Here is an 8,458-nt window from a genome sequence, read left to right on the forward strand (position 1 = left end):
CTGATGTTAACTTGCGCCTTTTGTGTCTTTTCTCTACCTGAAATTAGCGGCTAAGCAGCTAGCCTCAGCCCACTCCATCACTTTTTGACACAAATGTGTAGACTCCACTTTGCCTATGATGAAATAGCGCAGCTCAGATGGTAGCCTATGTTATGACCTTATCTTGTGAATGCAACATTGACCAAGGCGGCAACAATCACCACCTGCAACTGGCGAGAAAACATCATGTTACAGCAGATTTATTTATTTATTATTTTCGGGCATGTTAGTTAAAGCAGATATCAGTGGAATGTTTTTGTTAATATAAGTCCTAAATAGTCCTATTTTCCGTCAGCAATCACTTACATGAAGTATTTCAGCCTAAACACGAGTCTCTCCGTCACTCTGCTCTGCTGTAACCCGAGGAGAAAATTTTCCTTGTGGGATACAAGTGTTATCCAATGAGGAGAGAGAACGGCATGAAGGGCTGTGTGTGCAACCAAGGGATGCGCGTGAATGTGGTGACGTAGCACGAGGACCAATTGATGCCTGACAAGGGCGGGGGCTGCTAACTCATGGTGCGTTCAAAGAAACTCGTACTTTGTGTTTTTCCTTCCTGTGAAGTCATACCAGTTCGATCTGGTACGAGTTCACGGGTCGGAAGTTACGAGTGGCCGTTATAGGGAACTTTCACAGACAACAGGATGGTAAAAACACGAGCTACGGGTTACCTGGAACGCTACCAAGTCGTAGTTGTGACTTGAAGCTGTAACTTACGGTTTCAAAAGCCTGCCTTGAACGCAGCATTAGCCGAAACGGCCGTGAAGCTGATATCTGCTTTAAATCAGACTTCATCACACATCATCTCAGTTTAAGTAATAAAGCAACATGGCTGAAAGGGAAAGCGGGAGAAGCAAAAGCTTATCTAGTCCCGCCCCTGGTACCCTCAGAATACATTCTCTTAATCAAAATTTAAAGATTAAACTTACAAATAGTCGTTTGAGGAAAACATCCCTTTTATGTCAACATCCATTTCACTGGCCACTGGTCACTGACCTATCGGGAAGATCTGAAATCTATTATGACAGAGGTGTCATTCATTTTATTCTTTCTTAATGTTTCATAAGGAAATAAAGGTTTCAACACACTTTCCACCTTTCATGTGGCAATATGATGTGGTGACATTGTTTTCGCAATTCCTGAACCCGGTGTCAAGAATTCAGCAGAGTTATTGATCGATTTGTGAATCTGTCAGGGAATCAAGGGCACCATTAGTCAAAGTAGTCAAAAAAAAAACCTTGCTCACTTTTGGTTTAACACCTTATTAATTAATTTCATTAAAAATACCTTTGTATATCACAAGTCCTTCAATCAAGACAAAGACACAGAAAAGGAATGCAAGAAAAGGGCCGGGGATGCTGGTGAGAAAACAAAAGCTCTGTGAGAGGAGGTGTTCTCTTGTGGTTACAGCATCGCCCTCAGGCGTCAACATGGATGTGGATCAATGCTGTTTCCTGCAATTCGCTGCTGTTACTTTCTGAAAACACAATTTGAAGATAAAGCACAGTGGCAATATGAATGGCATATTCATTTCATATCTGCTGTGGTAACAAAGCCCCTCATGCTCACGTAGCCTTCAGAATGTAGAAGTCACCGGTTCAGAGACAGAGCTCAGGAAGCCCTCCACTTAGCACTAAGCATTCTTCAAACTGAGAGTAAAAATGGCTCTATGTAAACATTTCAGCAGCAAATTTCCTCTGTAATTTCCTCCTTTCACTATTCATTGACCTTTTATGTCAACATCCATTTCGCTGGATGTGTGTTTCACTGACCTATCGGGAAATCTATTATGACAGAGGTGTGATTCATTTTATTCTACTTAATGTTTCATAAGGAAATAAAGGTTTCAACACACTCCAACCTTTCACGCGGCAATATGATGCATGAGATACAGTAGATCTGATTTCAACAAATACAATATATTACATTTTATGGACTGAGCCTTTTAAAGCACATTGTGTGTGTGTATGCAGGTTCACAATCACTTATCACCCTATGTTGACTCTGAAACCTCTCCAGTGTGTTAGGCCTAATTCAATCAGTAACTTAACGCTGAAGGAAGACCCATTGTATGACAACTTTGTTTATAGAGTGAATTCTTGAAAATTTGTTAAAATTTATCAAAAATGCATAGACTAAACATAAACCTCCACTGCTATGGTTGCGGCCAAGACACTTTGGGACGACAGGATATTTGCCTCAAACATCAACAACGGTGTTTTCACATGTTAATCCATGGGGATGACGCTAGTGGCCAAACATGAGCTCTGTCAATAAACAAAGTTAAAGTACACATTAATGAGGTGGGCCAACTCTATTTAATTTCTCACGAAGAAAAGCAAATAAGCACAAATATTTATTTTAATCTTGTCCATTAACTGATATCCCAAACTAGCCTCAAAAGTAATTCTTTCCCCCTCCCTTTTTAAGCATGAAGGAGAATTCACACTGGCCGTCAGCTAACCAAAAACTTTGAAAGGTCCTATTTAGAGCAAGTGTTTCATTTGTCGATTCTAGGCTGAAACACAGTGATGCAATATGGTGGACCATATGGTGAAAGAGGACCATCACCCAGCTAAATAGCCCTCACCCCTCCCTTTTCAGGCAAGAAAGAGAATCTAAAGTAGTCACCATCTGATATAGAATTGCAAAAATTTATAGAGCCACATTTCACATGTTTCATTTGTCCAGTTTGACCTACTGTAGTAAACATAGTGGTGCATCACAGTGGCCTCCATGGTAAAAGACCTGCTCTGTAGATATAAGGAGCTACTGTATTTCCAAGCTAATAGCAATAGTTTCAGGTACCTTTAGCCTCATGAAAACATACATATGGATATTACATACATTTTTTTCCCCCAAAAGATCCCCCTAAATCCTGCAAACTGGTCCTTAGATGCCAAATTGATGGTCTACTGTGTTGTTAGATGTAGCAACTTCAACGAACTGATCCCTACAAAAACAAGAGCGGAAAAAAGTTTGCCACTCTCTGTCACACATCACACTTTTCAGTGAGTAGCCTATAAATAGATTAAAAAACACTTAACCTGACAAGTGTGTTCTCCTCTGCATCAGTGTGAATCTGTATTACGTATGGCAACTTTACATACAGTAGCTGTAACTTTAATGAGATTATGGGATAATCCTTGTTAAGGACTATCTATCTCTGACGATTAGTACGGGTCAGTACAAACTGTTGTGACATATGTGCCATCCACTGACACGCATCTGTTTACGTGTCATTCATTCATCATTCCTGTGGTTTGAAAATGTTGACTGTGCATTTTCTGTTTTTGGCTTCCCAGCAGTACTCTCTGTGTGTTACCAAGCCATAATCCTCAAGATGCTTACTCATATTGATTACATCATTGGGCAAAGCAGTGATGCAGGATTTTTCCACTGTACTTTATAAGCTTTGGGCAGCAGCATTTCAAATGGGCACACTTCTTTTGGGTGTTTGCTCTGCGTGTCTTGCTCTTGTGCTTGTTTGCTGTTGATGACATTTTCAGTCATCGTACCCAATGCTCTTGCTAACCCATTACTCATCGGTTTTTATTCCAAACAAATGTCCTTGTATGTGTTTGCAGTTGCTACAAAGTAGCTAAGCAACAGTTAGCTGGAAATTACCATACCATTATGTGCACAAGTAACAAGATGCCTTGCTGACACAACTCAGGGAGAAGAAGGTCTGAAAGTTGAAATTTTGTGGCGACGTGACAAAACCACAAGACATGTTTGTAGCTTCCTTTTTTTGCCAGAAGTAATTATAGTAAGTCATGGAGCATACATATTCAGTGTCTGACAGTAACTCTTTAGGCCTACAGTGTGTGCTGTGAAACATCCGCTCTGGGTTCAGCACATTATTTATTGTTGAGAATTAAGTCTGTGAGCCTGTCTCTTATGAGGACAGGAAATGTTTCCCCCTTGTCAAAAAATGCCTGAACTGTGGGGAAGCCAGTGAGGGATCATCTCCCTGTCACTGCACTAGCAGCGTATACAGGTTGGTTGGTGGTGAGGGTAAGGCCCATTACCCTGAGAATTTAAAGGGATAGTTCACCCAAAATTGAAATTTCACTCATTATCTACTCACCCCCATGTCGACTAAGGGCTGGGAGAAGTTTCAGAGTCCTCCGTGGCTTCTCTGAGTTACAGGGGGTCTCGGCGTAGCAGTGCATGTCAATATAATGGTTGCAAATGGATACCAACTGTCTTCGTAACAAAAAGACACACCAAAAAACATCCAAATACCTCCATGCTGCTCGTATGTAATGTCCATCTTGTATTGAGCTTGAAATATAGACTTAATAAAAAAATTTCGGGACAATTTCACATTTCGGGGCTTCAATACAAGACGGACATTACATACGAGCCGCATGGAGGTATTTGTTTTTTTAAAGTATATTTTTTGGCTTTTTTTATTTTTTTATTTGATAGCACAGTGAGATAGACAGGAAAGGGGGAGGCAGAGAGAGGGGGAATGACATGCAGGAAAGGTCTGCCCGACACGGGATTCGAACCGGGGACAACTGCATTGAGGACTGTAGCCTCTACACGGGGCGACCGCTTTATTAACCACTGCGCCACGCACCGCCCTAGTATGGAGGTATTTGGATGTTTTTTGGTGTGTCTTTTTGTTACGAAGACAGTTGGTATCCATTCACAACCATTATATGGAAAAATACTGCTGTGCGGACCCCCCCCGTAACTCAGAGAAGGCACGGAGGACTCTGAAAATTCTCGCAGCTCTTAGTCGACATGAGGGTGAGTAGATAATGAGTGAAATTTGAATTTTGGGTGAACTATCCCTTTAAGTCTGTGAGCCTGTCTCTTATGAGGAAGTGTTTTCCCTTGTCAAAAAATGCTTGAACTGTGGGGAAGCCAGTGAGGGATCATCTCCCTGTCACTGCACAGCGTATACAGGTTGGTTGGTGGTGAGGGTAAGGCCCATTACCCTGAGAATTTAACCATGTGTATCCGAGGAGATATAAACAGCTGCTAGCAACAGGGTTTTCCAGGTCAACTTGGACATACACTGGTTCCTTCTAAATGTTTGATGTTAAACGAGTTTGTTTTGGCATGAAACACTTTCTTTGTTGTTGTATTTCTGGATTTTCAGGTTGGAACATTGTTGTGGGCATAAAAATCGTACTCCTAGCCAAATTTGAGTGTAAGATTGTAGCAAACATTGCCCATGCCAAAAACGTGTGACACAACACAAGGTATTGATGTTCTGTTTTTAGCTGTTTGGCATGAGGTCCCTCTGACTGCTATCTCCTAACTCGCATACAGTATTTGTCATTGATAACAGACAGAAAAAGGGGGCTGATAGCGGAGGGGTGTGCCACCTTTGGGGGCTGCCCCACTTGGCTTGTGCAGCATAGGAATAACGTTATCTAGGTCACCTACACAGAACTTCAGCACCACCTCCTCCTGCTGCTGCTCTGCTGGCCACGCTGATAAGAATGAGTCTATTCAGTGTGACTATGAGGCTTAGTGAGAGTCTGCCAAACCTGTACCAGTCCCAGCCATTTCTATGTCCACTTCATTGTTCACTTTTTGACTCGCGTTCTTTCACTTTTTGTCCCTCGCTTTTTTCTCACACACGCAAAGGGCCAAAACTTCTTGAGGTGGAGAAATGTCTTGCCTGAATAGACAACAACAGTCAGTTTCATTCAGTTTCTCATTCCTCCCATCCTTTGTCCCTTTTTTCCCAGTCACTCAGGCTGAAGAAAAAGTTTATGGTCTTCTTCTTCCTCTTAATGTCACAGCTGTTATCCACTGATTTCCCCCTTTCATCGCTCCTGACCACAGTCAAATTAATCCAGCCGTGGGCCGGATTTCTGTTCATGCTCCTGTGCTTTCTCGGTGGTATGCTGGCTAGCGTTACCCAGGGGAGTAGGGTTTCCTGTAGAGCTGCAGGACGGCATGTCTCTCACATTACCACCTGTTAGCTGGTGCTTGGGAAGGTAGGGAAGTGCAGAAGTGGGATGACGCTCTGGCAATTTTTTTCCGTTCAGCTGTTCATGTTGATAAAATACAAATCCTGACGACATGAGTGATTTTATTTTTAAAATAGAAAAAAAACTCAACTCAACTGGCTTTTCTTTGCTGTGGTCAATAAATTCAATATGTTGGACCGTGACCGCTATTTGCACCCAAGGTGTGTTTGTGTTTGTTTTAGATTAGACTTTAAAGATCTAATATTTGGTCTGGTTTACATCTGAATTGAATTACACAAGCTATTAGAAGATTACTTAATCTACCCTTTAGTCATCATTCCTCCTTGGAAATTATGTGGCAGTTCTTGGAAATACTGTGACTGTAAATACACAAAAAACCACACAAAAAAAGTAAAATATGTTTTTATTTTGATTGCAATTCAATGTGATTTTTATTGAATTAGTTTTTTAAAAGCAAGAAAAACGTAGTGGGAATTGGAGAAAGTGCAGAACACATACAACAACTAACAACATATGAAGAGTTCATTTGCAAAAGCAGATAAGTGCCATTTTGAAAAAAAATGAGCTGAGGCTTTGTAATTATTCTTTGCATAGTGTTGTTTTCAATAAAACTTAATTTTTTTGAGATATGTCTGTTTTGTTACATCTCAAAGTCACTCAACTTTGGTTTGACTAATATCACCTTATGTAAATAAAAAATAAAAAATAAAAAATGAAGATTCTAGTGGAGTTACCGGTATCTGCTTTTGCAAAGGAACTCTTCATATATATTTATATAAAACATTTTCAAATTCAACAACCTGAATCTTCAACATGCACAATTTCTCCACTATGTTTGATGCAAACTAGTTGAGCACTTTTCTGTAATCCTGCTGACCAACAGACAGACTGACAAGAGTTCTATAATAACCTCCCTGGTGAAGCTGACTTCATCCCCATTACCATAAAAACACATGCCAGTCTGTGAAAAATTTGTATAGAGAGCACACACCTAATATGTCGCCCACATTCATTATTTATTAGTTTTAACAACACATCATATTATATTGAGTGTCATAAATACATATGCAGATGCTGAATATGTATTTATGTATGTATGTATAATATGTTTTTGCATTTTATATAGAATGTAAACGTCTGCTCAGTACAAAATAGATCCCAAAATAAAAATGTCAGACTTGAAGGTATCACAACAGTTACATAACATGTTACATAAGACCTACGAAACAATAAAATGTGACTGAGTCGACTGATTTACAAACAGCATAACCTTTTTTGACTGTTGTCCACTGCAGTCACCTGGGAGTACTTGATCTGATGTTACAAATTGATATTACAGGTCTGGAAACACATCAAACCTCTTTTTGTGGTCAAACACTGAACATTGTTCTCATCAGAAAAACGCAAAGATAAAAAGGCATCTAAGGGAAACAGACAAAAACAAGGGGTCAGCACTTATCAGAAAACTGAAACATCTGTCACCGCACCGCTACTGTCGATATTTCAAAAGAATCCCTATCATTTCAAAGGAGCACTTGTCTGGCGCCGTGTACACGAGGAAGGAAATTCCTTCAGTGTAAACAGCAACGTATAGAAGGAGATCACGCCTTTGATAGTCCAGCATAGCCCAAATAGCTTCAATGAGACCCTCCGAAGGAGGAAATGTCTGCTGCTGTGGCTGCGAGGGGGTGATGAGGTGATAAAGTGCAGCAGCAGTGCTAGTGGCCCTCATCAGCTTTCAACAGGCTGGAGTGAGATGGAAGAGATTCTGAAAGTCCCATGACAGGTGATGCACATCACACACATAAAGCACATGTAACATTAGCAAATAGGTTCCTCAAGCTCCAATGCAAATACATGCCAAAATGAAGCCATGATTTACAACATGCCTGGTGAGATTATTACAGCTATTACAGTCCTCTGATGTGACAACAGTTTGTTCCCATGTCAGTTAGTAGCCTAGACATTTCAGGGACTATATTTCAGTGACCGTGGAGAGGAAACTAGTTTTCAAAAACCTGTTTTATCCAGTTTGTCCTGAGAGCTGGCAGTAGCAGCCATTGACTATGATCCATCTATTCCAGTAGAAGGAAGTTTACCCGATACTTTACGTGACAATGCTGCAACTACAGTCTGAATGATGTCCAGTATCTTGCGCAGAAGTTGGAAGATGGTGAGCGTAGGTGTGAAAGGAACGTCTGATTGATTTCCCTCTGGAAAAACTTGCATCTGTTCCTGTTGTGGGTTTGAAACTCTTGGGGAGGAACGTTGGTTTTGGCTACTGGAATAATCATGACTCTTTATTCCAGTCAGTGCTGACTTTTTCAGTTTCTCACCAAGACCACAAACTTTCCATAAACTCTGCCACTGCTTCAGTCGCCAGGAGCAGATGCTTTAGGTAGAGCGAATAAAATATGTTGGATGCTTTGCAGATTCATTCAGGATGAGCATTTCTGCAT

Source organism: Trachurus trachurus, assembly GCF_905171665.1.
Source record: "Trachurus trachurus genome assembly, chromosome: 20".
NCBI classification, from domain to species: domain Eukaryota; kingdom Metazoa; phylum Chordata; class Actinopteri; order Carangiformes; family Carangidae; genus Trachurus; species Trachurus trachurus.